The following is a 21,576-nucleotide window of genomic DNA, read 5'->3' as shown; positions in this document are numbered from 1 at the left end:
TAATCCTCCTTAGAGTTTAGTTGAAGGCTACTTGTTACAATCCAATAATATAATCGGCACTTTTTGTTACAAAATCTTTAAACAAGTAGTCAAATTAAGCTTGCAAACATCATCTAATAAAACAGGCTAAAGTATACTAAGCACATGACCGATGTATTCATACAGCAGCAGATAGTTTTTCAGCAACTTTTTAGAAAAAAAGTATCCAAAAAGAGGTTGAGACTAGGACATAGCTTTGACTAATCTACTGAGGCTGATATTAGATTTTGTTGGAAGTTATATAGACGAATCGAATAACAAATTTCGACAAGCGTTTATAAACAAAGACATCCATGATTTACCGTGGTTCGGTCCTAACCTAGAATCTGTATCCAGTTCTCACCAAGAAACTTGACGACAAATTTCCTTATTTCTTTTAACACAGATCAAACTCAAACACAAACTTCACACCAAAGATTACAACAAACAGGAGTAAACTCAAAAATCCTTTAAGCCTTCACTCTAACCAACAAAACTAGAATTTATTTCTTTTTAAGGTCTGAAAATGCGTGTGCATATTTATCTAACATGAATGGCAAGGAATAGCGAGAAGGTGGCTACATACCTGGCTGCGAAGTCAGAGCACTAGGGGTGGCAAAGCGGGCCGGCCCGCTCCAACCCGCCCCGCCCCGCCCCGCCCCGCCCCGCCCCGCCTAGGCCCGCCTCATAAACGGGGCGGACCGGCCCGTCCCGCCAACTAAAATGGGTTCAAAATGCTAGCCCGTCCCGCTTTATGGCGGATTGGCGGGTTGGTGGGCTAGCCCGCTTGACTCTTTTTTTTTTTGAAAATAAAATTCATTAAAAATAACCAAAAAATAATAATTAAAAAATAAAATACAAATAAAAAATAGACAAATTATAATATAATTTGTTTACTATTTTTTTTTAATTTTTAACTTCAATAAAATTGTTCAAAATAATATTTGTCAATAAAATCATCTTTATTTTAAAAAATAAGTCACATAATTTGAGCATATATACGAAATTGTAAAATAAAATAAATAAAGTTAATAACTAAAAGAAGAATAAAAACAAAAAATGAAAAAAAAGTGTTTAAAAATTCTATAATTATTAATTTTATAATAGTAACCACTATTTATTTAATAAAAAAAAAGAAAAATATAAAGCTTCGGCCCGGCGGACCGGCCCGCCCCGCCCCGCCAATTTGGCGGTGCGGGTTTGGCAGGTTTTTTTAATTTGGCGGGCTCGAAATCCTAGCCCGACCTGTCTTTTTTAGCGGGTTTTGCGGATCGGCCCAGCGGGCTCGACCTGTTTTGCCACCCCTACAGAGCACTACCACTCTAGGACTGCGACGAAGTAGCGGATGATTAGTGACCTCGAGAGCACAAAGACCACCACCGACCACGCCTAACAGAGCCCAATACCGCACACGACGGACGGCGGCCATGCGATGCCCAGCGGCGGCCGTGCACCAGTGTGAACCTAAGGTTTGGTTCGATGTGAGGTGAAGGGTGGGACGAAGACCCAACTTCACATTCTACTCCAATTTTTTTCCTCCTGCGCCCAGCAAGGCCCAATTCAACATGCTTCCACCAACGGCGTCCCAGTACACTCAAACCCTGTTAAATTTCACGCCACCAGCTCGGCTAAATCGACCCTCCCCACCACGAGTCCCTCCCGAACTGTCACTTTATCAGAGTCGTCTTTGTTTTGGTTAAATGTTTCTTCTGAGTTAAATGGGTGTTTTTTTATTTTGGGTGGATGTATCTCTAAGTTATATGAATGTGTCATTATTTTGGGCGGCGCATATGGCGGGAATACGAGTGGAGGCATGTGCGGTCTTGACAGAAGCGTTGTTTGCAGCTATTCGGCGGTCCAAAGAAGGGTGGGTCGCATTTCAGACGAATGTGTCTTTATTTTGGATGGATGTATTTATTTTGGGTGGATGTGTTCTTGAGTTTTATGGATGTGTCGTAGAGGTGTGTACGGTCTTGACAAAAGCGTTGTTCGCAGCTATCCGGTAGTCCAATGATGGGTGGGTCGCATTTTTAAACGGCGTTAGGGGCGGCTTTTCGGGCGCATATACCAAGAAAGATGCCAGCAGCATGGATGCCAATATTCAGTACAATGATCTGACAGTTTGAGAATGGATAAGTCATGTTGAGGGGTTGATGATGAAAAACACGTTCGCGTGAAAGAAAAAGGGAGAGGGACGGTCAATTGATAATCCTGATTTTTCAAATTATCATTAATTAGTAATTATTTAAATTTTATTTTTTAAAAATACAAAATTAATCCTTATTAATTACAGTCGTTTAAAATTAGCTAATTATAGTAGTTATTTACCATTACTTTTCGTTTAGTTTAATTGTATGAAAACCCCATGAACGAATAGTGGTTATAATGACCATATTTATTTGTAGGGTTGAGAGAAGTACTTCTTTAGAAATACAAATAGAGAATTATTTCGTATTTGGATATATTTATAGAAGTGATATTTATATTAGAATCAAAAGTAGTACAATTTTTGGATATGATAAATATATAAGAATATTTTTGGTATAAAATTATAATTATGATCATGAATGAAAAAATTATTTTACGTAACACCATATTTTTTAAAAATAAAAGGTATAATTATTTTATTATATACTTATTTATTGGTATAAAATAAAATAGTTACATAAATTTTTAATAGAAAATACTAGTTATGTTATCTTTTTAATAATATTTTTATTAAAATTTTTTTTACTAATAGTGGTTAGAATTTTATATTTTTTTAAATGAGTATATTGTCTTTTTAAAAATAGATAGAGAAAAATTTAAAATATTGATCATTATATAGATTTTTTTTTCAACTCCTTTTATTTTGTATTATTCTTCACATACAAGTTATTTTTCAATACAAGTTTATACAAGTAATTTATATTCATGCACGCATATTTTTTTCGCACCCTGCATGTTCTTCTTCTTTTTCTTCTTGCTGCACGTTGTTCTTCTTCTTCTTCTTCTTCTTCCTCTTCCTATTCGTCTTCCTCTTCTTCTTCCTCTCCCTCTTCCTCTTCTTCTTCCTCTTCATTATTTTTCTCTTTCGTTATCGTCGTCACCAACACCTCCTACTCCTGCTCCTTCTCTTCCTCCTTCATTTTTCATTGAAATTTCTTCTCTCTTTTTCCTTTTCTTTCTTCTCCTTCCTAATAGTTATCTCGTTGTTGAAGATAATGAATAATTCAAGTTCAGATTGTCAATTAAAACAAAATGAAATTGATTATTGTTTTTAGTTCAATCAAGTGTTGAGGTGTGGTTCGATTTTAATTAATATTTTCGTTAGAAGTTTATGATTCTGCAGGTGAATAATATTTTTGTTTGTGAAAAATTATTGTTCATCGTCAATGGTTTGAATTGAATGCAATCTAAAAGTTCTGCATTAAAGGAAATATTTTCTGTATTTGCAACAAATTTGGGTGTAGCACGAAAATATTTGGGTGTAACACAAAAATATTTGAGTGTATTATTTAAGAATTTTTTGTGTATGTATGATGATAAGTTATGCATAATTCAAAACTCTTCTTCTTCCTCCTCCTCATCTTCTATTACTACTTCTCCTTCTTTTTCATCATCATCATCATCATCATCATCATCTTCTTCTTTTTTCTTATTCATCTTTTTTTCTTGTTTTATCTTCTCAAGTTTCTTGTTATTTTACTCTCTTAACAAGAAAAACAAAACAAAAAAATCAAACAAAGAAGAAAAAACACATAATAATACAAAATTACTTGAAAGAGGATGAACTTACATTCCTTCAACTAAAAAAAAGAAAGAAATAAGAAAAAAAAGAAGAAAAATACAGCATTAGAGGAAATATTTTTTTTGTATTTACAATAAATTTGGGTGTAACACAGATATTTGGGTGTAACACGAAGATATTTGGGTGTATTGTTTAATAATTTTCGATGTATGCGTGCTGATAAGTTCTGCATAATTCAAAACTCTTCATCTTCTTCCTCCTCATCTTCTGTTGCTTCTTCTTCTTTTTTTTCATTGTCATCAACATATTCTTCTTCTTCTTTTCTTATTCATCTTTTTCTTTTTGTTTTACCTTCTCAAGTTTCTTCTTGTTTTACTCTCTTAACAAGAATAAAAATAAAAAAATCAAACAAAAAAGAAGAAAAAACACATAATGCTGCAAAATTACTTGAAAGATGATGAACTTACATTCATTCAACTAAAAGAAAGAAAGAAATAAGGGGAAAAAAGAAGAAAAAATGCAGCATTAAAGGAAACATTTTTCTGCATTTACAGTAAATTTGGGTGTAACACGAAGATATTTGAGTGTATTGTTTAAGAATTTTTCGTGTATGTGTGCTGATAAGTTCTGTATAATTCAAAACGTTTCCTCTTCTTATTCCTCATCTTCTGCTGCTTCTTCTTCTTTATCTTCTTATTTCATATTCTCATAATTTTTTTTGGGAGGAAAAAATCAAACAAAAAAAATACATAATGTTGCAAAATCAATAGAAAGAGGAGGAAAAAATGCAGCAACATCAACAATAATAAAAAAAATGACGATAAAAATAAAACACGCGAAAAAGAAAGAGGAGAAACACAAAGATAAAAAAAAAAGAAAAAAAAGAAGAAGAATACGAAATAAAAAAAAAAACAACGTAATTTCCATACATGTATTATGTAAATAAATTTTATTAAATTAAAGTTTATTTATATAACTTGTATGCCAAAAAAAATTAAATATATAGCAATACTCTTTTAATTTTTTTTTTATAGAAATAGCCGCATGTAAAGAACTTGCAGAACTTCTCAATGGCAAAGAGAGTCATGGTCTCCCAAACTTTTGTGAAAAAATTAATAGTCGCATAGAATAATATATAATTTACTTAGTTGGTTAAAATTCTATACCATCAATCCAATCTTACTGTAGTTTTATTATGTTCAATTGAATTCTCACTTTTTCTATATATTTATGTAATGTTTACGTACTATTTCTTGCTTTATAAGTTTTTTAATTGATTTTTAAAAAATAAAGACATTTAAATATACTATTTCATGTTTTAGTTTCTTAATTGAATTTATTTTTTTTAAATTAAATATTCACGTAATATATTTACGTACTATTTTATACTTTATTAGTTTTTTAATTGAATTTTATTTTTAAAAAATAACATTTAAATATTCAATAAATAATTATTTTATGCTTTTTTAATTTTCCTAATTGATCCTAATAATATTTTAACAATGATAATTTAGACATTACAGAAAATATTTCAAATGAACTTATCATGAGCTTTTATTTATGCGCGAATGATAAAAACAACACAAATTAATTAGTGTATATTAACCAAAATACGGAGGCCTTCGTAAACTAAAAATTGATCCGAAAACGAATTTTAAAGATTAAAAATTAAAATAATTTCAAGAATCTTAGACTAATAAATTAAAGTAACTATATTATTTACAGAATCCGTCGTCGTGGTCGTGGGTATTCGATTCCCTTCCATTTTGCGTTGAAAGAGGTCTCAATCTTTCTTGATCTCCACGATGACCAACTCTATTATTGATTGATCCTCAATAATTAGATTTAGCACATCTCAAGTCTCAACCATATGTTTAACTACACGCCAAACATGATTAAGTACGGCTATGGGATACATAGTCTGTAACACTGCACCAACCATGCTTAATTATTGAAGTTTTGGCCAATCCCATATTAAAAAGATAATATAGTTAGTATGCTACTAAAAATTTATATAATTATTTTATTTTATATTAATAAGTAAATGTATAACAAAATAACTATACCTTTTAATTTTTCAAAAAGATCATTTTATATAAAATCATATTTTTTTCATGACCGTAATTCAAATTTTATATAAATTAAATAAAAGTAATTATATACGGACCATATCCAGATAACTATTTTTTTTCCCGATCGGTATAAAACTATAAAAGTACTTTTATAAATATATATTTATATATAAAATATTTTTTTATTTTTTCTTTTATTTAAAAAAAATATTTTTTCAACTAGACAAATAAGGAGCTTTGTGTAGAATGGGGGCCCAAAGATTTCATAAAAAAAATTAGTAATTCTTGTCTAAAAAATCAAAGTTAGCTCATTTAAGTTAAATTAATATTTTTTCATTTTGTTTATCTTTGTTTAATATTCACTACTTTCATCGTTCACGTGTTTTTGTGTATTGAAATTGAAATGAAAAGACTCTCGCTTCTCATCCATTTTCATTTTATGTATTATTTTAATTTTAGACCAATAATAGCATAGCTAGTAAAAATACTAATTATTAATAAAGAATTATTATTTTATTTTTAAATCAATATTATTAGTTAAATGTCATCGAGATATTAACATTGTTTACATTAATGAATTTGGATATTTTATTTGCTAAAAAGTTAAGATTTTATTTTGTAGCAATATACTATTTGATTGTAATAAAAATAAATAGCCTTGAGATTTTTGAGAGATAAATATGGTCAAAAATAAAATCAATTGTTTAAAATATTAAAAATTATTTTATAAATTATAATTGATTTTGTATAATTTAAAAAAAACTTGCTTTTTAAAAAGAAAAAAATAATTTTTAGATTAAAAATAGTTTTTATGTAAAAGACCAAGTTTTTCATACAAAAATCAGTTATTTTTTAAAAATTAATTGTTATTTTAAAATCAATTTATTAATTTTATAATTGATTCATAGTTAATTTTATTATTTAAAATTAGTTTAGTTTATTAATCTAAACTAATTAAATTTTTTGTTAACCAAAATTAAATTAAAATTTTTAGTTAACTTTTTTTGGTGACTGAAATAAATTAAACAAAGAAAAACAAAATAAACAAAACAAGGAATTGCTTAAATAGAGGGGCAGTCCCGTTTAAGACTACTCTTAAACTCTTCCCAAGGTGAAAGAAGCTCCACATGCGAAAGTTGTAACTTCATCGCCATCTTTGCCATAGTATCTGCCATCGTGTTTGCATCTCTCATAATCAAACGAAAGTCAACACGCCAATTCCAATGCATGATATCTCTTATTTTGAGCACCAATGGATCAATAAACCCAAAACCATCTTGAGTAACAAGATTAAATGCTTCCACACAATCCGTCTCACAAATAACATCTCGTTGACCCACATCCCAAGCTAAGAGATATCCTCTCCAAATAGCAAACAATTCTCCTTGAAGAATACTATTACTCTCAATCATTCCCAAACACCCTCTTTGCCAACTCCCATTACAATCTCTAATAACACAAGCAAAACCAACACTATCACCCGAACCAAAATAACTAGCATCACAATTAATCTTAAAAGTACCAATGGATGGGGGATTCCAAAAACCATTTAGAGTAGAGGGAAGGGACATACATTGTAATTCAAAAATATTCCTAAGCTCCTTTTCTGAAGTTAATGCCAGACAAATCACTTTTTCCAGAGGCCAAGTTTCATGGGGATTAAATATGTCATTATTCCTTACTCGCCATATCCACCAAAGTCCCGAAAAGAACTTGAACGGATGCTCTCTGCTATGATACAAGAACCAGTTCTTCAAATCCAAAGGATGACAAGAAATATCCAACCTATGCCAGACAAGCTGAGCTTTTGGACAATCCCGAATACAATGTAAAATTGATTCCTGGCTAGAAAGACATCTTGGACACCTATCCGATGATGACATCCCTCTTCTAAAGCGAAAACTTGCAGTAGGAAGAGCCTCCTTAAGACACAACCAAGCCAAAAACTTATGTTTTTCCGGAACAAGATGACGCCAAAGCCAAAGCCAATTCTCCCGCTCCTCCCAACCAAACAGTTGCTTACACAACCACAAGTAACCATTGCGTGAGTTATAGACTTTGGCAGCAGACCCACTCCAATACCAACCCACTTCCGAACCTGCTTGTTCATCTGGATTGTAAGAGAGAATATTACCTTTCAGATTTTGAGATAAAGGAGAATAAAGAGTATCCAAATGCCACCTACCAACCGACCAAATATCTTGTATCCGGAGATTCGAATCAGAAATGTGAACATAATCCATCTCATTAGATAACCGTCCTTCTCTCCTCCAGCTAGAAAACCAAAAATTCTGGTTCAAATCTCCAATACACCAAGCAAACCCATCCTTCAACACTTCCCAAGCCTTGCAAAGACACCTCCAAATGGGAGAGTCCTTGTTCTCAGGATAACTAAAACAGTCATATAGAGATGATCGGTACTTGGCATCCAACAATTGGACCCATAGCTTGTTTGGCTGCTGGAAAAAAGTCCAAATTAGCTTCCCAAGAAGAGCAATATTTACACAATAAAGATCTCTAATCCCCAAACCTCCATATTTTTTTGGAGTAACTAGTACCTTCCAACTAACAAGATTCAATCCTCTTCCATCAACTTGTCCTTTCCAAAGAAAATTCCTCATCATAGACTCCAATTTACTAATGATTCCTTTGGGAAAAATAGAGACCTGCATCTGGTACGTGGGAATAGCGGCTGCAACAGAATTAACCAAGCAGAGTCTACCAGCCCGATTGAGTAAACTCCCTTTCCAGCTTGCTAGCCTACTCCGAACCTTATCCAGGACACCATTGAAAGCTGAACGAGTCACCCTAGAATGGCTAAGGGTAACTCCAAGATACTTGCCCAAGTCCTGGACAAATCTGATAGAGGATACCCCAGTGAAAATCTCTTTCCTTGTTGCAGAGACATTCTTAGAGCAAAGCGCTTTAGACTTCTCCACATTAATCTTCATCCCATATGCTTTGCAAAAAGTCTCTAAAACCAACATCACATTTTGCACTTGTCTCTTTGTAGCTTTACAGAATAGAAGCAAGTCATCCGCAAACATTAAGTGGGATATTCTTGGTCCCCCTCTAGAAATAGCAACCGGCTCCCACAAGCCCAAATCAACCTGATGACTAATAAAGCATGCCAATCGCTCCATACACAACACAAAAAGATAAGGTGACATAGGGTCTCCTTGTCTAAGACCTCGACTAGGAGTAAAGCCATTCAGACGACTCCCATTCCAAAGAATAGATAAAGAAGAAGCAGTGACACAATTCATAATCAAATTAAGTGTAGGAATAGGAAAACCAAAACTCTTAAGGGTATGAGCTAAAAATCTCCAGTCAACTCTGTCATAAGCCTTCTCCAGATCAATCTTAAAGGCCAGTGTGCCTTTCTTTGATTTAGTCTTCTTCATAAAGTGGAGGACTTCTTGAGCAATAATGATGTTGTTAGGAGTTCCTCGTCCCGGAATAAATCCTCCTTGAAGCGGGCCAACAATATCCGCAAGATGAGGACGAAGCCTATTAACAAGGACCTTCGTGATGATCTTGTAAACTACATTGCAGAGACTAATCGGCCTGAAATCTTTCATAGATACCGGTGATTCAACCTTTGGAATGAGAACCAGTAAAGTCTCCAACATTCTCGGATCAAGAGTAACACCGGAGAATGCCTGCTTAACCATCTTCCAAACATCAAGACCAATGATCTCCCAATATTCTTTGAAGAAGAAAGCTTGAAATCCATCAGGACCCGGAGCTTTAAAAGAGTTCATGTGAAAAACAGCTGTTCTGACTTCCTCCATAGTAACTGGTGCCGTAAGATTATTGCAAGCTTCCTCATTTAGAGAAGGAAGAGGCACATCACCAAGGCAACCCAAATCAACATCATCCAAATGACAGAATAAGCTTTTATAGAAAGACTCTGCTTCTTGACTCAAAACCTCTGGATTAGTTTCCCACACTCCATCCTTGAGAAAAAGGCCATGAATCTTATTATGCTTCCTTCGCGCAAGAGTTTGAATATGAAAGAATCTTGTATTCCTATCCCCGAACCTAACCCACTGCTCTCTGGACTTCTGAAACCATAGGAGCTCTTCTTGCACTAGAGTATTATTATAATCATCAAGCAACTGTTGCTCTTTCTGACGCAAATAAATACTATCCACCACTTCCAAACGCTTTTGTAAATGATTAATCTGCTGCTCTAATTCACATTTCTTAACAAAAATGTTACCAAATACCTTCGAGTTAAACTCTAGTGAAGTCTTCTGTACTTTCGAAAGCTTGCCATGAATCCCTCTATTACCAGACCACCATGACTGGTTCACAATATCCCTATACCCAGGATGAGTAGCCCAAGCAGCAACAAATCGGAAAGGTCGATTCCCTTTAGGCTGAGGACGACCTTTACAACGCACCAGAATAGGGCAATGATCAGACTGAAGCCTATTTAAAACTTCTGCATAAGCCTCTGGAAAGATAGATAACCAACTACTATTTATACAGACTCGATCAAGCTTTTTTGCCACGTCAACATAATTTTTCACCCTCTTGTACCAAGAAAATTGCCTCCCAGTAGTCTTCAGATCAAACAAACCACTATCCCCTAATGAAGTAGCAAACATGTCTGCTCTTTGATGAGAAAATTGATAGCCTTTAGATTCATGAGAAAATTTGACTTCATTAAAATCACCAAGAACAATCCAAGGTCCTTGAAAAACCATGGATTGTGCAACAAGATAATCCCAAAGGAGAACCCTTTTCTTAAATTGAGGACTGCCATAAATACCACTACACCTCCAAATTAAATTATCAAAGTGAACCTCAACAGTAACACCCCGATCAAAAGCATCAATGAACTTACAACAAACACCCTTCATAGAGGATAGAAACCAAATACCTCCCTTATGCCCCTCTGCTTCTACTATACCAACAGAGTGATACCCCAACCTTTCCCAAAATAATTTTAAATGCTGAAAAGGGGAGTGAGTTTCAACCACAATAAAGAAAACAGGTCTAAATTTCCTAACAAGTTCCTTACAATGCACCCGGGCTAACTTATTAGAAGCACCCCTAATATTCCAAACAATCATATTTAAACTATCCATAAATAATAGGGACAGAATAAATAAGAATATAAACTCTAAACAGAATCACCAACCTCAATAGGTGGTTTGTCCTGCGGTACTAGCACACTTTGATCCTTAATAATTGCCACCTTCGGACCTCCTGACACTGCACCTGCCATGCTTCCATCTACTAAAGTTTTCTCCGTTGTGCCACTATTTTTATCAACTGGCGAGTTCTGCAAGGAGGAAGGCCGAGGACGCTTCCGTAGAGAAATTCCACGACGTGCAGGAGTTCTGCGCGATGGAGATGGCGCAATTTCATGTTTTTCTCGCTTCCCCATCCTAATGCCAATTGATTTGCTTCCATCACCATGCAAATTGGGCCTTGGAACCCTTCTCGAATCAAACTTGTGCTGCTTTCCATTTTGGTCCTTCAAACCTGATGACTGGCCCATTGTGAATTTTCCCTTACGCAGCACTTGTTGCCAGCCCTCTTCATCATCCATGCATGCCTCATTAACATGACCATCAGGCACGTGAGGAGCCAATGATTCCATGACCACATCCTTCCCTTTAACAACTCCTAATTTCTCACACAAATTACGAGAATTTTCACCTAAATCACGAGCTTCTGATTCAGTCTCTTTTTGAATCTCATGATTGTTGTGTGGCTCTAGTGTCGGGGATTCATTATTTTTTCCATCACCAAAGGAATTTTCGTTTCCTTCCAAGGACTCCTTCTCCATGCACAACGATTTATCATGCCCATACCGTGCACAAGTAGCACAAATCAACTGTAAGCTCTCATACTCCACTTCATAAGTCACACCCTCCACTATAATATGTTTAATTACAGGCAACTCAAGATTAATTTGAACACAAGCTCGGGTATACTTTCCTCTTTTTGCAAGTTTAGTGGCCAAATCTACTTTCACCGGAATCCCTATTGCAGAAGCAATTCGCAGCATTGCTTGTTCCTGGTAGCACCAAATTGGAAGTCCCGAGACTCAAATTCATACCAGCGTTGATCTAAAGAATTTTTCGCAGTAGTCTAACATATTAATAACAAATTTTAAAATTAATTATATTTACAAGTTTTATTTTAATATAAATATTATTGTATAATTTCTTTGCTAAACTAATTTCATTCAAGTTCTGCCACTGCAAATAAGCAAGAGACCATCATGGCTATATAATGAGAAATTAAACACTACAAAAAAAATTGTTAGTTATTATTGAATTTACCGACAGAATTATTATATTTACTATTGAATTTTCTGGCGAAATGTTGAATCTGACAATAAATTTTATTCTTCGACAAAATTATCACACAAATTATCACTAAATTCGGTGGTATTTTTTACGGTAATGAGCGTATTTCACATATAATAAGTTAAAAAGACATCCAACAAATAAAAAAACCAATGGAAGACAACAATAGTGCTCATTACTATAAACTTTTCTTATAGAGAATTTTCCTGCGCATAATGATGATGACATGAATATAGAAGTAAAGTATAAATATATTCTACAAGCGTCTGAAATGTACGTAGCCAATAATAATAAGAGTCGAGCGTTACGTGACAGCTCTTTCTTAGGTCTGATTTGGTTTCTTCTTATAAATCATAATCATAGTGACAACTGGTAATTGACATATATTGTTTGGTTTTGTTATCTTTCTTGCTGTAGCGAAAATCCATCAACTCACATGCACTAATACAACATAATACATAATACTATATAGGACTTTGTTAGATAGATAATAATTTTAAGTAATAATATGAATAATAAATTTTAAAATTAATCTAATAAAATAAAAATATATTACATTTTAAATTATTTATTTAAATTTTAATATTAAAATAATTATTTATACTTTTAATAAATTAAATATCTAATATATTCATAATTTACATTAATTAATATTTTTATTATCTATTTATATTTTTTTATTATAAAATAATGCTAACATCATTTTAATTTATAGACTTTTAATATACGTAAATTAATGTAATACAATATATATTGTAATTACTTGAATGTAATATTGTAATAACTAATGCATATTCTTTTACGCACATACTTTTGTGTGTACACATCAGTATAATTTTCGAAAATAAAATAAAATTTTTAATTAGATTTAACAAATAATAACCAAAATATAATTTATCTAATTTAATTTAGGGGTGAGCACGGGTAGCGGGTACCCGATTATCCGTTCGAATCCGAACCGAATCAATTAAATTGATTCTGGAACTAACGGGTAATCGATTTCAATTCGAACCAAACCGATGACCTTTGTTATTGATCGGTTCGGATATCGGTTCTAGGAGTCCAGAACCCGAACCAATGCGTGAACCCAATCATATATTAATTAAATAAAAAAATAAATAATATGGCTTTTAGTGAGTTTCGCAACTCGTAACCCTAACACTTTAAAAACTAGACAAATATTTCTATTGTATTTAGCTTTTAATGTTTGGATTTTAATGTGTTTTGATTTTAGCTTCTTTAAAAGATTATTCACTAGACTTTTGTATTTAGCTTCGAATATTTCTATTGCACTTTTGTATTTTCATTAGACAAAGATTATTCACTATTAATATGTTTGGATTTTAATGAGTTTAGTTTTTAATGTGTTTGGTGTTTAACATGTTTGAATTATTTCTATTGATGTTACACGTTTACTGTACTTGTTGAATTTTTAAGATAAAAATTTGATTTTTTTTATGAATTTCAAAATCATCGGGTACTCAATTACTCAAACCGAACCAATCCGTTTTTAATCGATTTGGTTTAGTTCGGATACATGTACCAAACCAAACCAATTATATTTTAATCGGTTCATTCTAATTTTACCTTGAACCCAAATTAAACCGACCCGTGCTCATCCCTAATTTAATTTATAGAATAGTACAATATAATAGAACAATCACTTAATAAGGATTTGTACGATGGTTAAGGTTTTGTATTTTATAAAAAGATATATTTGTAGTCTTTTTAAAAATATAAGGAGATATATTTGTAATCTTAATTTTTTTTCATACTTTTTATTAGTTGCTTATAATTTTCGCAGAAAAAGATAGAAATTAATTTAATTATGGATAAAATAATGGTGATAAGCATGAATATGGATGCTTGGTGAGTTGTCCACAAATGTAGACCTGTGTTGTTCAGTGGACTGCAAAACACAAGTAATATTTTGTAGACGATGAAACAAAAAATCTGCCGCTGCTGCAAAACATAGCCTGCGATTGGGCTGGAAAGGGAACCAAATTGCGAAATGTGCCCCGGTGTCTTCTGCATGCTGACAGGAGCAGGTGTTGATCAGCATTGGATTAGGCAAAACACAGGTTGCATTTGTCAGTCTTGCAGAATAAAGCGCAGGTTGCGTTTTGCAGCCTTCCTAGCTGCATGCGCGACACGTATCATGGAGGGTGGTCACTTTGGTTTTTAAAAGCCAAAACGCATATAGGAGAGGCCAAGTGAAAACGAAGTAACGTTACTGAAGTTAAGGAAGAGTGAAACGAGAGTGAGGAAGCAAGAGTGAAAAAGTAAAGTGTAGGAGAAGAAGTATACGGTGCACAGAAAGAAAAAATGGTTCGTAATTTTACCAAACTGAAAGAACATATTATTGAATATTTGGATCATCCTCAATGGATAAGTAATTTTTTTTTAATATTTAATGAATGATATATGTATTTATTCGAATTTTATTTATTTGTGTTGTAATTAATAATTTTATTACTATTATCGTTATTAATATTATTATTACTACTATTATATTATTAATTTGTTTATTATTTTTATTATTGTTATTATATTATTATTATTATTATTATTATTATTATTATTATTATTATTATTATTAATGACATTATTATTATTATTATTATTATTATTATTATTATTATTATTATTATTATTATGATGCTTACTAAATCTGTTGAAAAATAAATGTTATCATGAATATAATAATAAAATACTGTAGGATAATAATAATAAATCGTTATTATTTTATAATGATAAATAAATAATGCTTAATTATTTTTTATTATTTTTTAATAATTTATTATTATTTTTTAAGATAATAATAATAATAATACTGTTTACTTACCGTTTTATTATTATTTTTGTTATTATTATTATTATTATTATTATTATTATTATTATTATTATTATTATTATTATCACTACAAAAGAAAGTATATTTTTCGACGCTAAAAATCGATGGTTATCTCTTCCGTCAATATTTTTCGACAGCTTGCTGTCGATATTATTAAAAAAGATAATTAAAAGTAGTCTGTTTTTTTTTAGGGTGTACTCTTTGACTTTCAATTTGTTTTCAGTGTTGTATCTCGATTTGTATATTTGGATACTTTTGTTTGTACTCGTATTCTTATTCAATATTTAGCTTTATTCTCTTATAATATTTGAAAGTAGTTTGTTGCACTTTTAATCTAAATATTTATTTATTATTTAGTGCTTAACGCATACATAACTAAAATGCGTAATAACATAGAAAGTTTACACATTAGTTTAAAATAGAGAACAAAGTTATATACATAAAAAGCGTAACCACTATTGACCTCTGGCGGAGCTTGAACCAGCGCGCTGAGGACATCAGCTACGGCTATGTTCCTCCCGTCCACATATAGTGCACCGACAAGGACTACGCACGTCCCGCGAATCCATCTCATTCAAGTAGTGGGTTGAATTCGGTCTTCCTTTTGTCACGTGCCTCAATGTCCAATTGGGAATCACCTTAACTCCTTCATATCTATCCCACGTAGATGGGTCACCCATCGGAACAAACTCACCTCTGTACACTTTACAAATTTCAGACATCTTGTACACATCATGCACATATACTTGCCAACAGGGGCGGAGCTAGATGAAATATTAGAGGGGGGCAAAAAATATTTACACAATAAAATAAGACTAAAATAAAAATTTAAGGGGGGCTAAACTGAAATTTACATATAATTTACATGTAAAAAATTAAAATTAGGGGGGGCGATTGCCCCCCTTTCCTTGTACCTGGCTCCGCCCCTGCTTGCCAATCAAGACGTTGGTTAGCGCAACATGCAAGAACGTGACGACATGGGAGTCGCTCGACCTGGAAATGGCCACAGTCATAGTGTCGTTGCGCAAGGTTGACAGTGTAAATAGAACCATCTTACATTTTGCAAACCTCAAACATCTCATTGCGCCTATCAAACCGATTGTCGACAATGTTTCCTGCACGTCGAAAGCTTTCTTCAACTCTTTTGATAGCAAATTCTGAATATGTGAATCCGTTGCAGACATGCTCATGAGCTTCGGCGCTCTTCTGGGTAAACAATTCATTTAACCGATAGAAAGTAAACCTGATGATGGCAGTCACAGGCAGGTTGCGTGCACCCTTCAGGACAGAATTTATGCACTCTACCAAGTTTGTCGTCATATGTCCCCAATGATGACCCTTGTCAAATGCCAACACCCATCTCTGAATACCAATCTCGTCGCACCATTGACTATATGCCTCACCCCACTCTTTAAGCCGTTGATAGTTTTTGTTGTACTCCTGTTTCGTCCTAGAATAGCCTGTTGGACAAACCATTTAATCATAAGCAAATGCCATGAAATTACTATGAATAGGACACCATGAGTTTAAGCAAATACGGAGCCTTAAACCATGAGTTTATGCAAATACAGTGAAATCAAATACCTGTGTTAACCATGGGTTTATGCAAATACGGAGCCTTGAACCTCCTTAAGAAGTTGGAGCCGATGTACCTGATGCAAAACATGTGCCATACTCTTGGTGGTGCCCATGCACCGTTACTGCGAGCTATTACTGCATCGATGGAGTTATGACGGTAAAAAATAATTTCAACGCCATCAATGGTAACAACATATCTCCGCAAATTAGTTAGAAAAAACTCTCATGTGTCTGCCATCTCACCCTCGACTATTGCAAATGCAATAGACACAATGTTTTGGTTCCCATCGTGTTCAACGGCAACTAGAAGTGCACTTTTATATTTTTCGTATAGGTGTGTGCCATCAACCTGCACCAGTGGCTTGCAGAGTCTGAATGATATTATACACGGATAGAAGCTCCAAAAAATACGATGGAGAATTCTTACACCTTGAACCTCCTCACTCTCACGGTAAATGGGGAGCGTTTTTATTTGAACACGAGACATTGGCATCTTCACAGTCATTACTTTCAACTATACTGGCAGAGTTTGGTAAAAAACTTCCTAATCACCAAAAACCTTTGCGACAGCTTTTTGCTTTGCAACCAAGCCTTACAGTAACTTACAGTGTAGTTGAACCTGGACTGAACTTCTGTAATAAATGACTTTACCTTTATAGATGGGTCTGCTTCAACCAACGGCCTAATGGCATATGCAATTGTGTTTGAGTCCAACTTGGCATGATCTTGTGAAATCGTGCCCATGGTGCATGTGTGCTTGCCATTGTTTCTCCTGATCGTCCAACACCCCTTCTTTCGAATCAAACTAGCTCGGATAAGCCAATCGCACCCTGCACCATAACCCTTGCATTTCGCGTAGAATGTCTACGGCTCAGACCCATAAACGGTGTAATCAACTCCTCTAGAGATAGTGTAGCTTTTGATTACAGATATCACTGACTCTCTAGAACTAAATTCCATTCCAAATACTAAACTCACCATCTTCTACCACAGCATTGCCTTCACCTACAACATGCAAACCACCACCAGTTGGACAAGGCAAATAAAATAAATGGTAGTGGTAACTTTAATAAATAACCATAAGATAACATACCGATATTCGCATACTCAGGAAATTCCAAGGCATGTATGGCTTCGAGGTCCAGAGTTCGCATAAAAGATGGAACGCCAAAGGGATGCTGACTTACAATCGTATGCACCTCGTTTTGGGCCGTCGGATTGCCTGCCAAGTCTCCGTCATCATTTTCGTCATCAACTTCATAGTTGGCTTCAAACTCCTCTTCGCTGTCGTTGTTATCTTCTCCCCAATATAACTCCCCGAGTTCATCAACGTTGACATCGTCGCCAACCGCATCCATCCCCGTATGCTGTTCAAACTCAACGTACAGCTCTATAATTGGCACGTGACCTCAGGTTTGTTGATAAATAAAGAACATCCGCTACATGCATGCGTCGTCAGTGATGGACATTAGTTGAAACTGCATCAGTCCACCAAATACTTGTACAAGATTTCTGTACAAAATGTTGCTCACCCTTTTTGAAATGTGACTCTGTATGTTTTCACAAAGACCATTTTGTAACTCCACAAAACTCATGGTATATGGAATGGCAAATAAAGACAGACATTCACAAACAAAAGTCACTCCTTCGTGTGTGTTTGGTATAATATCACTGTTATAATACACTCGAATATTTGCAATACCTTCCATAGTCTCAACCTCACCTAACCCGACTTTTTTGACACTACTAATTGCAAAAAAAAAAAACTCAAAGGTTTGAGATACATGAAAGAAAGAGGAATGGGAGTAGAATGGAAATGAGGAACTTCAAATGGGTTGTGTTTCGTATTTATGCAAGGCTTTCGAATAAATTATTATTTTCTACACAAAATGCTCTCTACGTTTTGAAGTTTTCGAATAAAAGTTTTTAACACCGGCAAAATGCAAGTTGCGTTTTGGAGTTCCAAAAAAATTTTGGTAACATTGCCAACCCAAAAACGAAGCTGCGTTTGGGCCAAAAAGAAAATAAAAAAAAGTTCAAAAATGATATCATTGTAATTTATAAATTTTATTTTATATCTTAATTTATATTATATCATTGTAACTCAGAAAATAGTCTACGTATATTAAGAAATATTTTAAAATTATATTTTAAAAATATAAAATTAAAAAATAAAAATCAAATTAATACAATTTAAATTATAATAAATTATATCAATTTTTTATCTTAAAATTAATCTAAATTGAATTGTAAAATATAATTTTATTTCCTTCGCAACACAAAAGATCGAAAGAGGCGCCACCAATCATGGGATTGTTCCATGGTTTTTTCCTTGCCTACTAAATCGTTGTGTGTGTTTATATTTTATTTATTTACTTTTCATTAAACTAAATCATGAGAGGTTACACATGATTTACTCGATTTTGATTAAATTTTTAAAATGGTCTCTCATTTGGCCCGTGCATCAATGTTATTCTTCAGTTTTCAATTGCACTAAATGGGTTCTCCAGTTTAAACTTCGAACTGCATATAGATCCCTCAACCTATTTCCAGCTTGAGTCAGTAAACGAAGCGCTGACCTAGCACTGCCACTACCACCTATGACGACTAAAACGGCTAGCTGATGTGGAATACCTTTTAAAATTTTACAATTCAGTCCTTGCCCCCAATGATAACTCCTAAATGTAGTTTTTCTCCCCTTTCTTTCTGATTCTGTTCCTTAGCTTGTTCTTGCTCCTCTTTTTTTTTCCATTGCTATTGTACCCATAATAGGGAGTGGTAGTCACGTTTTAGGAAGTTTGAATCGCTCCTCTACGACGAAAAATTGGACAAGAAACACTGTGTGAAGTAGGTTGAGACGGGTTCCAGAGTGCTGCAGATGTAGGTGTTGGCCGGTTCTTAGGTGGTCAAGGTCAGAGACGCATTCTAATAAGCTCATCTTTGGTTGTCCAAATTATAATGTGAGTGGCCTAACTTTTTAAATTTTTAAGTATTATTAATTTGAGGTAGATGTTTGGCTAAGTTAAATGCATATTTGCATACTAGTGAAAAGAAATGGTGTGAATTATTTGTATGGAAAGATTCTGTGCACGACAAGGTTCCTGTGAAAGGTGATGAAGAAAATGAGAAGAATGAGCTAAAGATTAACATTGCATGGAGGGTGGGTAAATTGAAAACAGATGTTAAAAATATAAAAGTGATGATTCAAGTACTGAGTTTAGGATTTTTGGTAGTATTTGTGTTTGTGTTAGTGTTATTGTTGAAGGTTTAAAGAAAAGGTTGTTGCTACAATGCAGAACCATGATGTTAACGTAATCCATTTTACAAATATTGTAAATGAAATAAGGTGTGTTTTGATGCATGAATTGATTGTGCTCTTCGTTAGCTTGTTTCTTTGGTTTTGGTTTTGTAAATTTAATTGAACACACAATTATTAAATGGATAACAACAATAAAAATAGGTAACATAAAATATAATTCTTAACTAATTCAAAATAATATTAGTTCATGTAAAATTCTGCAATAATGTAGATATGACAATAACAATCAAAAAGAAATTTAGTATTGTTTTAACTATTTTTCAGCACCCTAAATACCATAACATAGTTGTAGAAAAATTTATAAATCAACAGCAACAAACAAAAAACAAGAAGAACATTGTCATAATTGTTTAACAAAATATCACAAACTTTGAAGCTGACATCCTAAACCTACGGACATTAAGTTTAGACGTCACTTCTGTCTTAGGGGTTTGAATCCTGGAGTGGGCACAAACTTGATGAAATCTGCCAACCATGCTGTAGTGGCTTCACTAGCTCCCTGCATTGGATCCAAGATTGTAGACCCTGTTGGAGGAGGTGACCTTCTTCTAGGTGCCATCTTTGCAAGTCTTGCTAGTGTCTTCTTTTTAAGTTTACAAACTTGCAGTGCACACAAATGACAAAATAAACAGACAAAGAAATTAGATTACTCCAAATTTTAAAAAATACATAGTATGAATAATTATGAGACAATACCTTTTGAGAGTCTTCTACTTCAAAATATGACAGCTGAGATAGATCAATCTCAGCCTGTTGGACACCCTCTACCACAAGAGGGGTAGGATCAGCAGTTGCAATGGTAGCAGATGCTGTAGCAGTACCAGTTGCTATAACAAAAGCAGTTGTAGTGGCAGTTGCAATAGTAGTGGTTGCTGTAGCATTTGCAGAAACAGTTGTAGTGGAATTTTGAGCTGCATTCTTAGGGTCCTTTGCAGCAGCCTCACAAATAGCAGCAGTAGCAACTTCTGTAGCATCGACAGTTCTCTTTTTCTCACATCCTCTTTTGGTATGACCCTTCTGCCAACAATACTTGCAAGTAAATGAACGTAGCTGCCTCTTTAAAGTGGTACTTGGCTTTGATTTCTTGTTAGATTGACCTCCTTCATCCGCATCCTTTCTCCTATTGATTTGGAGCTTGCCCGATTTTCTCTTGACCAATGGTGTCAAAGGCTTATTGTATTCAGATCGTTCCCATACTTCATCATCAATGTAGATCATAACTTCCTTCCTTGCAGCAGTTTAGGTGATGAAACCTCATGTTCAATAAAAACATCAATAAGACCCTTGTTTTGTGAACCCATCTGACACATCTCTCTTAACTCTGCATCAGTGTTTAACTTTCTCAAACCCACTTCCATACTCTTCCCAAGTACAAACCACCAAACTTTCTTCATTCCGTCATAAACTAGCTTCTTAAAGTAGTTTCTCAGATAAAATACATCCAATCTATTTACCTCAAAATCACCCAAGCAACTTCTATTATCAGGATAATAACCCACCTTTCCGTCAACACCCTTTTCAAGCTCCATGATAAAACATAATATCCAAACTTCATCCATCTGCAGCGTATATAAATAAATAAATTAAATACACGCAGCACTAACACTGTATCACAACTACACATGAGTAATATTAATAGAAAAAAAAGCCCCTGTTTCATACATAAAAAATAG

The sequence above is a fragment of the Arachis stenosperma genome, chromosome 5 (assembly GCF_014773155.1).
Source record: "Arachis stenosperma cultivar V10309 chromosome 5, arast.V10309.gnm1.PFL2, whole genome shotgun sequence".
Lineage (NCBI taxonomy): Eukaryota > Viridiplantae > Streptophyta > Magnoliopsida > Fabales > Fabaceae > Arachis > Arachis stenosperma.
The sequence above is the reverse complement of the archived record's forward strand: the minus strand, read 5'-3'. Positions refer to the sequence as shown.